The sequence below is a fragment of the Anomalospiza imberbis genome, chromosome 16 (assembly GCF_031753505.1).
Source record: "Anomalospiza imberbis isolate Cuckoo-Finch-1a 21T00152 chromosome 16, ASM3175350v1, whole genome shotgun sequence".
Taxonomy (NCBI): Eukaryota; Metazoa; Chordata; class Aves; order Passeriformes; family Viduidae; genus Anomalospiza; species Anomalospiza imberbis.
The window spans coordinates 4,913,243-4,932,925 of NC_089696.1; the positions used below are offsets into that span (position 1 = coordinate 4,913,243).

The window sequence follows — 19,683 nt, forward strand, 5'->3', positions numbered from 1 at the left end:
ACAACTACTATTTTGTTAGTAACTTATAAGGTGCTTTCCATTTTGCCCATAACAAGAGGCGAAACATAACAGGATTTCAATCCTATAGGAAATCCAAGAGCCTGTTCCCTTTATGTCATCAGATCAATTTTGCACCAGTAAATATTTCTCAAAGGTTTTAGGTAATTTTTCTGGTATTTATGGCAAGGGAAGTGTTGAGTGTTCAGCATTGCCCATGGCTTGAAGCTTCCCTTTTCTTTTTATACAGGAATACTATTTTCTTTTATTCCCCGGAGTGCTGGTACCAGGACTGAACTTAGTGAGCTCTTCAAGAAGCAGAAATAAATAAATGAAAAATTTGCAGTTAAGCCATCAACAAAATGACATCTATTCCTCAGCAGACCCTTGTTTTATACTACTGGGAAGTTATCTAACTTCCCATAGAAAACGCTATTGATTTTTAGCCTGTTTTGTCAACTAGTCAATAGCCACACACAGAGGCTACTTGTGATACTCTTTTTTTTCCCTCTTACTAAAAGTGCTCCTGTATGTTGAGTTCCCAATGTGGCCAGCCCAGCTTGGTGGCTTTTTTCTCTTGAACTTTAGGCATTAATACACGTGTTTAGTTTGTAAATGCCAAAGCCCGTTTTGTCATCCCTCTAAAAAGGTGTCTTAGCTGAGACAGATGCTTTTGCTAAGAAATACTTTGGGTGTCTCAGAGCCTTTGGGCTCTGCCAGACACTTGGCAGCAGAGAGAAAAGAGGGTGTGTGAAATGGTTACTGCTCTCACCTTGGCTGTCACAGATTCAGTTTGTCTTTGCTACCCCAGACTGAAGTCATGAAAATGGCAGCATCTGCCAGAGAAGGGGAGGAAATGAGGAATGAAGGCACAAGAAGTTTCAATATTCCAGATGAATTCTTATTTTTTTTTGAATAATGTAATTGGACAAGTGAAAACATAAATTGTTTTAATTCAAGGATTCTAAGTGAGGAAACTCTTTTGGAATATTGAAATGTCCTTTCACTTTAGATGTTTAGTCCCAGGGAGCATGGCATTCCTAGATCAGATTGCCTATACTTATTGAATATTGGGTAAAAAGTGGGTTTGCTCTTTTCAATGGGAGAAATGTAATTCATATCTTAAGAGACAAACAGAGGACTGTTTTATTGCTGGATGAAATAATGGAATATGATCATAGAAATGCATACTCCTTTTCATAAAATATTAGTGATTAAAAACATTTGAAAATTTTCCTTACAAGACTGGTATAACATCAAACAATGAGTGAAATGTTTTTATCCAAGACATGAAATTTTTGTATCATTTTGACTAGCCCAGCTCTCCCTCTGCCCCTTGTTCTCGTAGTTTATACTCCTATTCTACTCTGCTATCATTTATTCTAGTGCAAAATATTGTGATTTTGTTGTACTGTGGGAAAGCCCTAGTGGGAAAGATACCCAAGTATCAAAATTTAAGGTTAACTTGTGGATCTCTCTCTGTGTGGGCATCTGTTTCTCCTGATATCCAACAATGAGAGACACTTGCCCATTTTCTGTCTGTGGGAAAAAGGTTTGGAAGAGATTATACTTGCAAAGAGATAAGGCTGCATTCAGGTGTGGCTTATCAGAAGAGGCTGCTGCCATTGTCTGATGATAATCAAGAGCACCTTGTCTGAGCAGGAGCTTATTTGTCTCCTGCTCCCTCTGAACTCTTGCCCCAGCTCTTCAGAGAAATACTGCTTTTATCTTTTTACAATTTTTCAGAGATTTGTTGCTAGATATTAATTTCAGCACAAGGTTGTTTAGGAAGTCACGCGAGCTTAAGGAAAGGTCAGGAGAAAAAGCCCTGAAGACTTGGGGAAATTCAATAGCAGGCAAGATCTCCTCTTCTGCTTTATTCAGCTAAATGGAATTGTAAATAGCTGGACACACCTCCTCCAGTCCAGACATTTCATGACCTAAAACTAAACTGGTAAGTTTTTGATGTTTTTTTTTCCTTCAAGGCTATAGTTGTTGCTTTATTTCTGTGGTACAGTGTCCTTAAATAAATATGTAAAGAAAACTACAATGAGTAGATATGGTGTTAGAGAGAAACCCTTTGGTAAATTGTGTGGCAGCTCTACCTGAAGTTTCTAACCTATTTTTGGGGTTGTTATCCTTCAGTAACTTCACCTTGAAAACAGCTGTTATCATTGAGGTGAACTTGCACATCCTCTAGATCTGAGTCTTGAGATGTGCTATTCAACAGTTTCACTGTTCTTTTGGTGTTTAGAAAAGTGGTAAAAAAAGAGATATTTGAGGCTATTTGTGTCATTGGTAGATAAAATAGTGTCGCTTTTCACCTGTTGTTGCTACTCAAACATTACCAGGCTTTTTAACAGTTTAGAGTTTTTTGGGTTTTGTTTTTTCTTTTCAGCCAGATATATCCATGCAAGTTCAATCAGTTATTAATTAGTGGCTCACAAACAGTTAAAAGATATTTTGGTTTTGTTTTTTTTAATGGTTAAAACTAAGATGACTGGACTTAAACTTGTCATAGAAAAAGAGTATTGCACTACTTCTTTCAGCCTCTGCCTTTTTTTCCCTATTACCATTAAAATTGAAAGTTTGGAATTTTTTTCTCTTCGTTTTAATAAAGTAAGTAAGGGTCTTCAGCTCAAGAATATCTTTGAAGCTGCTTTTCAGATCCTTGATTGGGCTCAGGAGACAAATTTCTGTATCTCGTTGGATTGGAGCTGCTGGTTTATATCATGACCTTGTGAGATGGGTACTGAGAGCAGAGAGATGAATATCAAATTATTGCACTCTGTTCCACTAATTTTTGAACACTTCAATGTTTTTGTATTTAAAAAAACACTCAACCAACCCCTAACTTTCTATATTGTCAGGTATCTAAAGAAACTGCGAGAATGGTAGTTTATAGAAATTGGCTTTTAATATTATGATGATGTTGTCAATTGTCATTATTGTATTGCCTAAGCTATGGGCTTCAAAATTTATTAGGAAATTAGGAGGATTTTTTACACCAGCATTACCAAAGCTACCAGAGGGAGAACAAGCCCTTGGGAATCTTATTGCTGGGGTGGAGAATGTGAGGCTTCAAATAAGACAGAGAAAGGAACAGTAAAAGTGACCACATATTTTGGTTAGAGTTCAAGTCCCCAGTGAAAGATTGTCATGAGAATCTCATTTCTATGACAAATTAATGCTTCATTAGGACATTACATTTAGAGAAGAAATTACCATAAACATAGGCTTGTGGTTTTCTTAATTTCCCCTCTTGGTCAGTGTTGCTTACAGATACCTTCTTCTGAGCAATTATCATCAATCTTGTCCTTAAATGAAAAGTTAATTTTAACCTTTTCATAATGTTTTGTAGGAAAATCAAACAAAATCTGTCTTTTGCTCTTACTTTCCCACAAGATTTCCTTTTGTGGTGTAAGCAGCCACCACCAGAGGATTTGTGATGTGATTTGGTACCTGTATCATTCTATACCTGTGAAGACTCAGAAGGATTCTGTGGGTGTGGAGTTTAAGCTGCTTTAAATCCAGCTAATCACATGCAGCGTTTGCAGCAGCCTGATGACTTCACAAATGTGTGATTCCAAGTCAAAACTGCCACAAAGTTACAGAGGTTTCAGAGCAGCAATTCTTATTCAGGCTTATCTCGGGAACAGAGAAGTGTGTTCCCAAGGAGAGAGAAGGGGAGGTGTTGATTTTTTTTTTTTTTTGTCCACTCATAACATTAAAGTTCCAAGATCTATTTGCAAAGTTTTTTATTTCTGTTTTGTTTATTGTTTCTTATTTGTTTATTGTGTCTTGTTGTATTTATCCTTGAAAATAGCTACATTTAAAGAACAGGTAAGACTGTGAGATATCAGTGACTGAAAACTGAATCTTGTGATTCTATTTGAGAGGGAGATTTTTCCAGTAAGATTAAAAAATCAGAACCTGTGGTTTGCTTTTTTTTTTTTTTTTCTTCCCCCAATAAGCTTTTTAACATGAGATTGTATGGAGTCATTTTGCAGGCTATTTTATGCTGTTTTAAAACCTGGTAAAGACACTAAAATTTTCATCTCGTAGATTTAAGTCCTCCAAGGTGTCCTCAGCAAAATCATGAAAAAACCATAATGCACTTGACATTTCTAAATTAAGGTGTGCATAGATGGTTACATGAAAAGAAAGGTTTTTCACTAAAGGATTTTCAGGCCACTTTTGACCTCCTGAAGAAATGATGACCAAAATTTTCTATCAACTTCTCATGTATCCTTAAATTAACATTTGGTAAATTTGAATAGGACATTAAAAGTAATGTTTTAGTCTCTGACTGACTAAACCCTCTGAGGGTGAATGTGACTCACTGAATAAACTCTACCAGAGAAAGAGGGGGTGAGGTGCCCATAGATCTTGGAGAACAAGGCAGGGTGTGACTGACCACAGCTGTCACCTGGGAGCTGCCAAAATGTGGTTTTTCTTTAGCTCTGCACGGCTGGGTGGGAGCAGGAGGTGCAACTGTTCCACCCTGGGCTGGCCAGACCATCATGGGGAGAGTGAATCAGGAGCTCAGGCCAACAGAGAGTATAAAACCTCAACATTTAACAAGGATTTCAGAGGGTTTTGAGCTGGCTGCAAACCAAGTCCCGTGTAACATCAGGAGAGTACAATTGATTTTGAACATTACACCTTCCATGTGTGGAACAGCTTAAAAGAAACTGGTCAGGGAGTGCTGGACTCAGACCATGCCCCAACATCACACACACCTGAAAGGGGAGAAACTCACAGAGACAGCTTTTCAAAGGCATGGAAGACATTTAGCTCAAATTCAGTTTAAACATGGTAATTCTGCTTGGATCAGCAGTGCCTCTCTAGGAGCCAACTTGGCATTCATCATACCGCAAAAAAAAAAAAGTTAAATCAGCATTTCAGCTTCTACGTTGAGGGGCTGGAAGTGATTCTGGTAGTGTAGCTGCCTTAGGAAGGTCTGACGTGCCATGTGGGAGGCCTCACCATTATTTAAAGGCTCCTGTGTCACAGATTATGACTGGTTTACAGTCTGAAATATTGGTTTTTATCCTCAGGTCAGATCCTTACGGTGACTCACAGTCCTTAGGGTGAACCTTTGACTTCAATAAGATTAGATTATTTAAGTAAGAAGGACATGCCAGGAAATACAATTTTTTTTTAATAGATTATTTTGTAGACTTATGAATTCAATTACCAAATTGAAATAAATATCTTAATGAAATTGTGAATAGTTTTCAAGTGTAGTTCATTATGTTAATTTGCTTAAAAATTAAAATGGTGCTAAAAGATTATTAATACAATATTAGTGGAATAGATGGAAATAGATTTTGCCCAAATGAGTAGAAAATAATATATGCTGTAAAAGGGATTCACACAAAAAAGATATGGTAATATGAAGCATATTGTATTTATGGACATTGTATTTATTGGCTACTCATTAATTCAGCTGTGAATTCTGATTTTATTGGGTGTTGCTAAGCAGGTAATTTGCCATGGGTAGGCCATCTCCATCCCAGTTATCCTCACTGTGTGATCTTATTGGGATTTGTGGCATCATCACCATGTGAAGCACTGAATCCAGAGGAGTCACTGAATGGTGGCCAAGCCCCTGTTTTACCACAGCACGTTTGCTGCATGACAGATAACCCCTTACACATTTGATGCTGTGGTAATAAAATTGAGCTCCTTGGAAAAGCTGGCGTGGCTTGAGTTGGGAGATCCAACAGTCTAAAAGACTAGATGGCTGTTTAATAAATGTGCCTCTCCAGGGCATGGAATTTTAATTGTTTTTACGTGATTATGTCAGCATTTAAGGGCAGCGGATGTTTCCAGCACTTCCTAGGGGAGTTATCAGGGGTTTAGGTGACCAATTCAAATGTCACTGTAAGCTTTGGTTCCCTCTCAAGTTAGGTGTGGCCTCACCAGACAGATGACAGTGGTTTCACCATCAGGGACTTTCATCTCCACAGACTGCTTAAAATTTAGAAGTTGTCCTAAATTAGATGGGAAGCATGGAATAGAGCAAAGTTTGTTACTGCTCTTTCATTTCCTGGCAGTGTGGCTCGAGCTCTGGCACCACACTGTTGCATGGATATTATTGAACTTTACCATGCTTGGTTTGTCTCAGGGAGACAGGCAGACAATACAATGCTCCTTGCATTTCTAGTGTAGCTGTAGGTTATTGTTTTTGCTCCTTAAAAACTGGCTTTTGGAAAACATTAGAATTGTGTGCTGATGGTAGGTAATCAAGAAAATCCACAGTTTAGGGAAAACGTGCCATATGTCTGGTAATTCCAGCACACAATGGGGTCTCTCCTTAATGACTTCCTCGGTGCCCCCAGTTGTATCTTGGTGTTAGAAGACATATGGAGCCTTTTCCCCTTAACAGTGAATTTTCTTCCTGCCACTGCTTTTTCTTACAACCTTAATCTGCTCTTAATGCACTGCAGTTGTCTTTTTCTGCCAATAATCTTTTATCCCTTGTTAGGCAACTTCATTACAAATGACAGAACTAGAACTTTTACACATGGAGTGAGATGAATGCTTAAATTCAACTTTATTCCTCAATAACTGAGGAACAAGAGGTCCTTGAATTGAACTTGGTGTCCTGTGTTAAACTTCACACTGTAAGACCTGTACTTGTGTGGTTGCTCATGGCAGAAATGTTTGGTGGCATTTGCTGTTCTGCAGCCTCTGTATGTCTGTGTATAACAGGCTCTGGTGTGGTGTTAGCTGTTGTTTCTGAATGATTTTTTGAAATCCCATGTACAGAAATATACTCATTTTGCAGTCTGATATGTTTTGATAGGTTTTAATAATTTTGACACTTTCCCAGGGTGTAGTTTGGCTCTGGCTGTATAAGAAGTGGCACGATCTAGAGTTCCAGTTTAAAGGATATCTTTGTTTTCTAAATATTTTATAGTTTACAGCAGTGATGTACAGATTTCTTTCTGACTGCAAGTGCAGCAAACTATGTGGAAAATGCAGAAAGATCAGAAAAGAATTTTCACTTTTTTTTCAAATTAAGGAGAACATGTTTCGTATTCTACTCTAATAAATTTATGAAGAGCTAGTCTTACTGATCTGGTGTTTTACTTAAAATATTTTAGACAGAAATATTTATAACTGGAAATATCCTTGCTTGATTCAAAGCCTGAAGAGATCAACAACACTTTCTATGAGGCTTTGAACGAAGGTTTCAAATGTCATGTAGGAGAGAAAAGATGGAAGGTGATTTACATTCCGATATTGAGAAATCTTGTTGTACATGACGGCAAGAGAGGCGGTGCAGCCGTTTGCTCCTCAGGGCTTAGGAGCCAGAGTAGAAATCAGTGTCCTTCCCCCCAGGTGGGGGAGGCCTGGCCCTGGGCTCCCCTTCCTTGCAGATGCTTTATTAAGCCAAGGTGACCTGAGAACAACACACACCAGGAGCAGAGCTGGCTTAGGTTGCTTTTCTGCTAGCTAGACCAGCACTGGAAATAAAATTATGGCACTGACTCACAGCCCAGTTGACAGTCTGCTCCTGAGACAAAGCAGATTTTGATGTTGCACAATTCTGCTGCCAGAGCTGCAGTTTTGCTCTTAAAATTCACAAAAATATTTATTAATTAAACATGAGGAAATACCTTTTGGTCAAGGTTTTGGCTGCTTTGCAGGGAGTGTTTTCCCAGAGAGAGTGTGGTAAGATTTATTTTTTAACCTAAGTTTGAATATTACGGTGGAGTTGGAAGTTTTTATAAGCAAATCTGCAATTCACTGTTGATGGAGTTCATAGGAAAATTTTATGACCATCTAATTTTTATCATTTATCTGTGATGGATGAAGGCTTGGTGTGAGCCTGTGGTGGTGGAATACACTGAGGGACACTTCATTTGCAGTAAAGGATTATCAGTAACTGTAGGGTTGCCTTCAGGCTTGGAAACAGGCTAATTTTTCAGTCAGTGAAACTTGCAGAAGAGAATCCCCCCTTTGGCTTTTTGCATAGAATTTTCTGATTTCCAGCCACAACACAGAAAAATCCTGGTCTCCTGAATTGTGTGAGTTTTCAACATGCAGCAGATGAGGGAGGGTTGGTTGTTATCCAACTGTGGAGTTTGGAAGGCTTCCTAGTGGTCTGCTGATTGCAACATTTTTAGATCAAAGCTGGGGAGGGGTTGGCAGGGGGAGGTGATGGTCCATGAAAGTGGTAAGCAGAACTGTCTCATAACCTTCCCCCCTATTGCCAATAGACTATTTGGATGAAAACAAAGAACTGAACAAATTCTACAGATGCTTGAAAAAACCTTCCTAAAAATGTATCATTTATGAGAGCTCATAAATGGAAGCTTGAGTTTATCATATTTGTTGTGCAAGGAAATATTTCATTTTGTGTGTTAATAAAATCTCTGTGGGTTGGATGGTGTTTTGTATTTTTTTTTTCTTTCCTCCTGCCTTTTTATGTTTCTTTCTTTAGAGTGACATTTTTAAATGGGGGTGATCAGTTGCTTGTTGTTCACTGAAGTAATGTTTACTGAAGAAAATATATTTTCCTCCTCTCACAGTTTCTGGCTGGACATCACAATTACCAGATGCCAAGCTACAGAACACAGTTTTCCAGAAAATGGCATCTGGCTTCCTGGCAGAGTCCACAGGCACTTGTGTTGATGGCTTTGGAGACGCAGCTGGGTCTGGGTGGCTGCTGAGGGAGTAGATGGTCCACCCTGTCATTCTAGATGCTATTTACCTTTGGCTCACCTTTGATTCAGAATCATTTAAGCATTTGTGCCTTTCTCTATTGCTATCAAACATCAGTCTTTGGAATGGCTTTGTGTGGATCGACTCTCAGTCAGGAGGAAGAAAGCCATTTCCCATCATCCCTGATTCTCTGCGTGTCCACGTAAACGATAAACCTTCTTGTGCACCAGCAGGAGGTTTATTTGTGTAGTGCCAGCAGGGGAATCGAGCCCTTCATTTAGAGGGAAAGAGAAGTGAGGGAATCCAATAATCTTGCTGTGACTGCAAACATGTGATCACACCTGATTATGTTCCACGGCCAAAGATGCGGGAGCATTGTGTGAAAACCCTGCTGGTGCCACTGTGCCATGGAGGCACAGCCCTCCATCTGGGAGCACCTGCACCCCTTGGATCTGACAGGCACCACGCTAGGGCAGGGTGAGGGCTTTGCCAGTGTTTTACAGTTTCCTGGGATGCCAAGTACCCTCCAGAATGATCCAAAGCACGAGCAGCTCAGTAGAGGTCAATAAAATGAGTTCTCTGGCTCCAGCTGCCAACCTCCTGTGCTGTTAGGGGAATGACCATCTCATTCACTGTATTTTGCTTCCCTGTTTGTCTGCATCTTATCACACATCTTGGAGGCACTTTACAGTAGCACTGGTAGCACCACTGGTGCTGCAAACACTATTTGTAGAGAGCAGACACAAATTCTGGAGCCTCCTCCTGCTGGTAGAGGCCTCTCTCTGGCTGGAATAGTAGGATTTTAATTCTGCCCTGATGTGCTCGAGAAACTCAGCTGCACATGGCTGACAGCACTTCACTCTCCTTTTCTTTTTCAGACTTGGGACTACCAAGTTTCTGCTCATGCTCCATCCCTGCTTTCATTTGGCCTGCATGACTGGTGCCAAGAAGGCACCCCCCATAGTGATGTTGATGTGTGACAGTCCTTGTTCTGGTTTTAATGAGAGCAGCTCAGATGCAGAACCACTGCTATTCCATCTAATTGCCAGTCCACACTGTGGTATTTAAAATGGAGTGGTGGCAAGGATTCAATGTACAAATCTATTTATTTATAGCTGAGTGACCTTCTGTTCAATGATATTATGGATTGTAGCTAGGGAGAAGGATCCAGCCCGCCTGCAAATGTCTGTCTCAGTGTTGACTAGAACATGGCTTTTGTTCCCCTGCTAGTAGTGACAAAGCCTTTGACAGCATCCTGGGGGACCTGGTGCATGCCTGAATTCAATTTGCTTGATGTCCTTTGACCAAGCTGCAATTCATTGACTTGGTATAATTTTTGGTAGGCAATGGCTGGGGATAAAATCCCATATGGCCTTTTACAACGTTCAATTTGGTACCTGAGAAAGCAGAAGACTATATCAGTAAAAGAATCTGAAATGTTTTTAAGAACATGAAAAACATCAGAAATACCACACAGTGGGAAACCTTGCAGTGAACATAACAATATTACATTCAATTTTATTTTTCTTTGCCTTCCATACATACATGATCTTATTAAGTTTCTAAACATAAACATATTCCTTTTAAAATACATCTTCAAAGTATACTTGAATCTCAGCCCTATAGGGACTTGACATATCAAAAGAAATTTGCTGACATAAACTGGTATGTAGAGCTTGATCTATTCTAATATATGATTTTAATGTTTCTCATTTTCTTGCCTTGCCAACTCACATCTATCACACACTGTCACATTTAAGTTTCCTAAATTACTGCTTTTAACTTTTTGTCACTTATTCAGCAAAGAGATATATTCTAAAGCTCAGCTCAGCCTTTTTTTTACATTCTTGTGATTGTATCTTAATATTAATAGTTTGAGGGGAAAATGGAAATTTTTGCTCAGTTAAGGAGACAGCACTTTTTGATAGATTTGGGATTCAATATTGTCCTGGTTTCAAATTCAAGACCTGATTTAATTTCCAAGCCAAGCACAGAATTCAGTGAGGCAAATGGAATAATGGCATGTGCAAAAGGGGAGGATGTTCTGAGCATTGTAATTACGAGCAAGACAAAATAGATCTGCACTAGATCTGTTTATCAGTGATGGATAGATAGATTCATTTCCTATTGTTTGTAGTACATGTGTTGATGACAAAGTGCTCTGGTAAATTCTGTTGTTTGCAGGGTAACAGGAAATAATAATTGCATTCCTTAATCAAACTGCTTTGACCTCCAGCTGACAATTTCAAAGTTGCTTCTTTCTATGCTTACAGCTGATTTTAGGCACCCCAGCCTTTTAGCCAACGAGTGTATTTTAAGAGCTACACACCTTGCTGGTTTCAGGAAATACAAAAATTGTGCCCCCCTGTGCCGCAGTGAGAGCTGCTGCTATAACCATCTTACACAGAAAATGGCAAACGTGATCAGCCCAACCCTGAGCTGTCTTCTGGATAAACTGGGGGAGTTCAGTATTTTAATCTTCTGATCACCATATATTGTTTCCAGACATGATTGCATTCTAATTGAACTTTTCACCTTATCATCCATTTAAGTAAAAAGTCAGCCCAAAAAAGTGCTTATCTTCAGTTTGGAGGAAACCTCAGTAAAAATAGGTTAGGTTTTTGTAAGATACAGAGAAAAACCAAAATTAAGTAGATGGGTGGGAAGATGAAGAACAAAGTAATTCAAGTTTGCCATTTGTCTGACTGGAAGAATATTGCATTTATTTACGGGCTCTGTGTCTGGATTATTTAAAGGTGTATTTTAAAGAGGCAAAGGAGGCATTTTTATGAATATTGATTTGAAGCCTTTTGGTATTCTTGGAGTAACATGTGATTTGTCAGCCATGCTCACAGTACTCATAGGGATTATACATTTTTTTATTGTAAACTTCACACATATCCCTGCCTGTATTAATGTGTAAGGAATAGCAATATTTGCAATACACATATGAGAGGTTGCCTGCTTTGCTTTACAACAGATATATAGATGTCAGAGGTCCATCATTTGTAATCAGTTTTACACTGTCAAAATAGAAAAGGTACCTGTGATGGACAGGAAATAAATCAGAAAAATGGATGCCTGAGCTTCTGAAAAATCCTTTGTCATAAGAAGTGAGAAAATACATTGTTAAAAATTGTTGAAGATATCTCAGTTTCCTTTTTAAAATGAATTTTTGCTGCCAAGCAACTGTTCTTTTACCTGTATTTAGATGGAAGAGCACTTAACATTCAGCATACTTAGTTCTGTTGGATATCCTCTGCTGCAGTTTTCTTTTCAAGGGTATCATTCGATCACCCAGAATGTGAAGTGTTTGTACTTCTGTTCTTTAAGGGGAACAACACATCTATATTACCCAGAAGTCACACTTCAGTGATTTATTTTCCTCTCCAGAAGTGTGTACGCAGCACCAGATTAGTTTGCAATAGGATGGTCTCATCTTCCTCTGGTCACACAGGGCAAATGCATATGCATCTGCTAGGAGAGGAATAGAAATTGTAATATAACTAATCTACATTTAAACAAACTGTCCAGGCAGCCAGCAGGACTGGGCAGGGGCTGAGCTGTGACAGGGAGCTGGGCCTGCTTTGCCTTTTCCTCCTCTGAAGCACTGGCTATGGATAATTCCTGTGTTCAGTCCTGGCCCCCAGGTGCTCTGTGCCAGGAGGGTCAGCAGTTTTCCTGTGCCATCGGTCAAAGAGGATCCAGGATGTAGCATTTAACTCGTTTAGCTTGGTAACTGCTGTCCAGATGTGAAGGTGATGCTGTTTGTTCATCACTAGTAGAGATCAAATGTAACATGCTTCATGGCTCCCATGCCCTGTCCTTTTCTATCACGATTCATTGTGATTTTTGGCAAGTCCTGATGTATTTCAGCTCTCTGTGGGATTCACTATGTTTTGTTTTTTTTTTTTTTTCCTTCTTTTTAATAACCTGTAGAACTCAAGTAATGAAAGATTAGGTAATAAATGAGGCTGTATAAGTACACTGAGTACTGTCCAAAATGTCTGTGTCCTAAATTTTATGGATCTTATATTGGAAAATGCTCTTGATTGTGTTGTTTGTTCTGAAGGTGAAGTCAGTTAAAATCCTTTCTGCCATTCTCCCTGTTTTCTGTCTGAAGTTCACCACTGCAACTCCATTCACTTCTGCAGATCCTCTTCTTATATATTCCATGTAACGAGGGAAGAGAATCTCTGAATTTGTTTCTGTAAGAAACAAATTTGAAAGAAATTTAAAGTTATCCATTGAGAATGTCATCATATCAATGCCAATGAAAAACTTGACATTTGAGACTCAAACCTACAAGACATTTAGAAATTTTGAGGTACAAGAATTCTCAAACCTCTGAATTAAAGAATCACACTTGAAACAAGATTATTGCTTTGTGACATTTTGGGGGGGAACAGAATTTATTTAGGTTAAATGAGCTAAAAGTGTAGTGAAACCACCAGCAGACAAGAGGCAGCAATCACCAGAGCTGCTGGCCAGTTAATGCTGAGTGTGCAGGGGGAATGTTATGGTAGCTGCCAGTGCAGCTCCCTGTTCAGTGCTGGAGTAGAAAAAAGTGTTGGTAAGATGCAGTCCTGCATGTGAACAGCAATCTCTAGCCCCTCTGGGTTGGAGTTGTCTTTCAAATAATTATAGTTTACTCATTTTCCCTCTGTTCTCTTGGTATGATACTCTCACACCTCATACCAAATATTGCTGGGTGTTTTCCTCGTCCTGATTACTTTTCTTCCTCTTACAGTATTTTCTTCCGTGGAACTATCCACAATGGATATTTCTTGGTTTTGTGGGAATGCAAAGACCCCTGAGGAGTTTTGTGTGGTTTGTGCTAACAAGCAGAAAACAACCAGATTTAGTAGGTGAGCTGTCGTGTGAGGAAGCAGCAAGGCTTTGGATTTAATCTCCTTGACCCTTCTCCTAAGCCTACCTAATCTACTCAATTTCTTACTGGTATTTCATTGAGCAAATAACCATGTTTGTGTCAACCAGGAATTAAGCCCTAACTCTTTTTGTCACATGAACTTTACCATGCCTTCTATGATTTAAACCTCCTACTTCTTACCAGATATTTCTTCATCTTTATTAACAGTATAATATGATGTAATATGGGTAAAGTTCAGTCCAGAGTTCCTTGATGAATTTTATGGAACATGCCACAGAGTAATTAATTTTAACTTTTCCTTCTAAGAGCTAATTTAATTTTGACTTAATTAATATGATGCATTTAATTAATATAAAACTATCATAGAAAAGTGCAAATTAATTTGTAAACTGTCACTTGAAAGTTTGTCTCAATTAGTAATGCATTTGTAGTTTCATGCAGATTGAATGGCAGTGGACCTCTTAGTAGGAAACCTTTTTGTGAGAAGGATCAGAGTGAAATTTACAGCAGAAAAAGGTGTTTAAAAATAACAGAACTTTCACCAGTTCATACAGAAAGCGTTTTTTTGTTTGTTCTGTGCCAAAAAGTGAGCTGTGTTTTTTTCTCTTTTTTTTTTTTTTAATTTTCTTTGTGAACACAGAGCTATATATAACAAAAGCTTCAAATTTAATGCTTTTAATGTAATGATTGTCTGGTAACACTGCAAATAAAGCATTTTCATTTTAGTTAAGTGCAGCGGTGTTTGTTTTCCATTGCTACCTGTAGCCAACATCCTTTGTAGAAGACTGAAAGCTTTTTAATATGAATTGTTCTAGCAGGATTTGGGATCAAAGGATAGGGGAGATAGGGCAATGTGCTGCAGTACCTGTATTCTAACTCAGACGATTTTTCTGGAGCTCAGTGGACAATTTGTCTCCTATAGGAAGAAAGAGTCTGATGTTGAAGCAAAGGGATATAACAAATGGATATTTATTTTCTAATAAATTAGAAAATTTATTTTCTAATTAGAAGAGAGGTTTACATAAGAGGATGTTAATTGACAATTCACAAAAGAATGACTTCTTGTTGCTACCACTAAATTGGATAAAGGCATTTGTTTGTCTTTAGCCCTAAAAAGAGATCTGATTTCCCCTAATAATGAAGTCTGATCCTCCATCAGCTCGGTAAGAAATGCTCATCATTTAAATTTTGGCAGTATTAACCCTTAAGGGTTTGAGACTGTGGGGAGCATCACCCACATGGCTTGCCTGACCCAGTTACCTGAGTCTCAGATGTTTTTTCCAAGGTGCTTTCAACACTATTTCTCCCCTTTGATTCATTAATTTCATGCCATCTTTTGGAAGGTAATTACAGATCTGTCAATGAAGACATAAAATCATCATGAAAATTCTCCTGTGCAAGTCAAAATAAATACCATGACCTCCTTTTGCATTCAGTTCTCTGATCAGTTACGTGGTCAAACATATCTGTGGTTAGGCCAGGTAATGTTTTGAGTGAACTCTGATTCAAACCATCATTTAAAGTCTCCATAATTATTTGAGAGATACATACATCTGTCAAAATTCCTCACAGGGTTGGTTTTTTTTTCCTCCCCTTTCATTTTTTTTCCAGCTATACACTACTTTATGTATTTAAAGCTGCTGCTTTTGAAAAACATGCCAGTCACCTTTGTAGATTTAGGAACAGACCTAATTAAGGTGATGTGTGTTTCCTGCTGATTCCATTCTACCAAAAGGTGCAGAAGAAAACAGAAATTAACTCTGAGAGATCAGATGAACAGATTTCTCTTGAGTTTCTTTTCTGTCAATGATATTCTTGTAGTTACCAAGCAGGTCTTAAAAAAGACCTCTGGTATCTTGGCTGAGAAAGTAAGAGATGATTGTGTTGCATCTTGCATCATTTGTTCATGTGGTATCTGAGCAAAGGAGGATAAGTGATTTTTTTTTTTTTTTTTTTTTTTTTTTTTACTTTGTATTTTAATTTCCAGGGGTGATAGACTTTGTTTTAAATACTTTCCCTTCAAGATAAGCATCTTGCTGGCAATGTTCTTTTGATACACAGCGTGATACTTTCACTTTTTAATTAAATTAATCTGGGTTGTGATTGAGTTGTGAAACTATTATTCAGATGGGAATTAAAGAGATGAAGTAAAATAAAGCTAAAATGCCATGCAAGATAAATACAGTGCAGTGTGTTTTCCTGCCACTTGTAAACCTGGGACTTCAGGTGAATTCTTTGAAGGTGCAGGGCTGGGGTTTGTCAGATGTGGCAGCGCTGCCCATTTGATAGAAGAGTTTGGACCAGAGCTGCTCCTGCTGCCTGGGGAGTGCCAGCAGAAGGGGACACAGAACAGCCTGCACTGTACCAACATCAGATTTTAAAACATTCCCCTCTTCTGTTGCAGAGCCTGAATGCTTTCTTCTTCCTCTTATCAGTAGAGCTGGAGCCCAGATACTGAGTGCAATTTTTCTTCAGTTAACAATATCAATTTTTTTAGTCCCCCAATATCAGAATTGCTCGAGGCAAAATGATTCATTTTCATAACGGGTCATGTCAATAACTCTATGAGATTAAATAATTTAGCTAATTCTTCAGAACTTTGCTCTTTTTAAAAAGATATCTTTTCACTTACGGCAGTGGAAAAGGGCGGCTGGTTTACCAGCTTTTACATGTGAAATGTTTTAAAACTGTAAACAGTGTCAGTTTAATGAAGCAGGTGACAAGAAAAGAGTTTGAATTTTGGGATCACTTCCATGCAAATGGAGTGATGTTAAACTCAGATGGTTCTTTGCAACACAAGAGCAGTTAAAGGTTCATTGCAACTCAGAGTACTTCAGCACTCTACATAACAAAAGGATGACTGTGCTCTTTAAATCTATGTACAGTAAACAAAAAAATTGTTTTGTAGCCTCGGTGTTTAAATGTTACTTTGTGACAATTTTTGCATCTGGTTACAAAACAATAACTTTGAAACTTGAGAAGTTTTGGCTAGCTGTCAATACAGCAGCCAGAAAGAAAAAAATGTGTATTAGAAGAACACATCTCAGGCTGTAAGAGGAGACCCTAAAAATGTTTTTGACAGAATTTGGCAGTTAAAATATAAAGAATGAAACAATCCCAGGTTTTTAAACTACTCTAGAAAATATGGAGAGAAAGGGTCTCCATTTCTTATCTAAAGAAGAACATCCAGACATGGGGCTGGAAGAAACCCCATGGTTTTCTGTCATTTTTTGAGATGTCCTTAGGACAGTTCAGGCTGTGCTTTTAAGTGCTTCTATAAAGGATGCTTAGCTGCCCACATTGGAAGGAAGCTGTGCAGTCTGAAGATCTCCGTGGTCCTGCAGTCACACCTGCCTTAGATTGAGCCTTTGCAGGTGCATCCCAGCATTCTTGCTGTGAGCCAGTTGAAGTTTTGCAAAATCGTGCTAGGTAATGAATGGATTTATTTATATCACCTCAAGATATTAACCTATTGTTATTTTATTTTTCAACAAGAAGACAAACTAAAGAAAGAGCATTCTGTCAGCAAAAGCCTGGTAATAAATATTAACTTTCATAAGAAAAAGAAAAATCACAGCTCTTTGTTTTGGAACATCATTCTTCTACCCCTTGGAAAGATGCCCTTGGCACTGCAGGAAGAGACCTTAGATCAGGGTAAGGAAGTTATCTCCTACTAGATGCAAACTGAAGTTTTATGGCTGTTCCTTTACAGATTCCATTTCTTCTATTAGTCAATAGTTAAAAATTGTTTAACATCTTCAACTTAATCAGGAACTGCATTTTTGTTTTTCTCATTCAAGGTCTAAGAGGAAGCCATGCTGCCATGTCAGAAGCACTGCTAGATGATTCTGTAGTAAGGATCAGGAATTTAAGTGTCTGGGTTGCTGTGTGATGTCCAGGTCGAAGTGAAGTCATGCTCTCTGGAAAAGCATCATTTTTTCACTGTGGAATTTAAAGAGGGATTTTTGTTATGCAAGCACCTCCACTAATATATGAACAGCAATACAAAAATATTTCAGGCTCTGTACAGAACCAGGGTATTTTTACATTTGATGTGACTACAAAACATTTGTTCTTACTCAAGTCCTATCTCTCTGTCTGCAGAACTAAAGTGCAGAACTTGAGCTGGATGGAATAAGGGCACTCCTTCTTCTCGAACTACTCTGATGCCTTAATGTGACAGAAAATTGAAACCAATTGTTCTCCTGATTTCTGAGTCTTACAGAAACTCTGGTTCAAGACTGCAGTTTCAAATTGCTAGAAACTGCATACAGTGTGAACTGTATAAATAATGCTATCACATCATCAGTTTTCACTTTCCAAACCTTGTGAAAGTTATCAGCATGTTAAAGATGGGCAATCTTGGACACTTTCAGGAAATGGAGAACCCCAGACAAACTGATGCCCGTGTCTTACTTTTGTGTGGTCATCCATACATGCCAAGAATGTATCTTTACATCAGGTGTGAGGAAGAGCTAAATTTGAGGGAAATGGAGCACCTCCCAGCATGAGCTTTGTAGCAGGCTGCAGATGAGAAGCCGTGAGGGTGATCTCACACTCTGAGTGTGATCCTGGCAGCTCCTCCCATGGCTATTGCACTGAGCTACAGCGTGGTACAGGAGAGCTGAAAGGTACATTTCATCATTCTGCAGGAAAGGAGAGGCAATGTACCTTTCTGCCTTTGTAGTCTGGAAATGGAATGAGTTTCTTAGGAAAAAAAAAAAAAATAACATCTTCATTTTCAGGCCAGAAATATGGCCCAGATACTGCCAGAAGATCCAGTTGGCATCCTGGGCATGGAGAAGGACAGTGACAGGTCTCATTGCTGTGCAGTGGCTGGACTCCCATGGCATTGCTATTTTTGTCTTGTATTGTGCACTCTGCAACTTTCCAGTGACTTCTGTGGGAGAACTTGATCGTGAGAGAACGATAATATGGTGTCTCTAGAAAATGCTATAGCTTTTTTATTGGTTTTAAATTTTTCCTGGGCTTCTGAAAGCAATGCAGTAGAGGACAGGCTGCCCACAGGTATCTTGCAGTACTGAAGTGATCTTAACTCATATTTCATCTTCACCAAATTGTAGCACCAACTGTGGACAGCACAAAATGTTTCTGCTTGGTGGTGGAAACACATGACAGCAGAGACACTTCCTTGTGTGACTTAATGACGAACTAAATATGGGGAAGCTGATAATTTACCAAGTTTCAAAATGGAAAGGAGCCTTTTTTTTTTTCTTCTTAGCCACTATGATGCAGTAGGTAACCATTTTGTTTGAGTAAGAGATGAGATTAGAATAATCTTATGCAGCCACTCAGTTTTAATCAGCTGAGTGGGAAATCTTGGCTTTCTTATCAAAGGGCACTAGATAAAAAGTGGCACCTTTATAGATTGTTAAGAAGGGACCACTCACCTGCTCTCTTTGGAACTGGTACTGCTTTTGAGGGAGTTATGTACTGGGTGAAAATGCCTTGATTAAAACAGACTGAAATCTAAACACAGATAGATATTGGCAGGGATACAGAAATGGTTTCTATTCGTTGGTTTTCATAGCAAGCATGTAAAGTGAAACAAGAACAGTAGGGAAATAAAAGCTGAATTTCCTGATGAATAGTTCAAAATGACAAAATAAATCTGTTTTTACAGGCATTGCATGGAAACTTTTTGGTTTTGGATGTCCAAACAGTCCATGCAATTACAAAAACACCCTGTTAATGCAATCTGTGCACTTGTTCCAGTAAGGAATGATTATTTTCTTTCTCACTAGGAGATCAAATATTTAATTGATGAAGGAAGAGAGAGATCTTTAAAATGAAAACTGTCTTCTCATAGGCATAAACTGTATTTCAGAACAGAATAGAATAGCCTGTGGCTATTCTGTTCCAACACAAAACTGAACACTTACATCACATCTTTGCTGTTAGAATTGGACATTCAGACCTCTGCAAACTCTGGTGTCTGCAATTCAGCTAATGTTGGGATAAAACATTGATTTAGACAAGAGACCTTATTTTGGGCTGTATAGGTTAGAATATGTGCATTGTTGTGGTGGGGGGGAAGAGACACAGCCTGAATCCTGCAAATGTAGTGGGTTTAGGCCCACCTCTGGCCACTTTCC

The 19,683-nt window shown here is 38.6% G+C and overlaps 1 long non-coding RNA gene across 2 annotated transcripts in view; it reads left to right on the forward strand.

Annotated features, from left to right (window-relative positions):
* The first annotated feature begins 1,600 nt into the window (after positions 1–1,600).
* Positions 1,601–19,683, forward strand: part of LOC137483531 (uncharacterized) — a 70,468-nt gene continuing 52,385 nt past the window's right edge. Inside the window, exon 1 of one of the 2 annotated variants that reach the window (XR_011004502.1) lies at positions 1,601–1,955. This is a non-coding gene — a long non-coding RNA (uncharacterized lncRNA). The remainder of the gene's footprint in view (positions 1,956–19,683) is intronic. The other variant, XR_011004501.1, reaches the window with a different exon arrangement.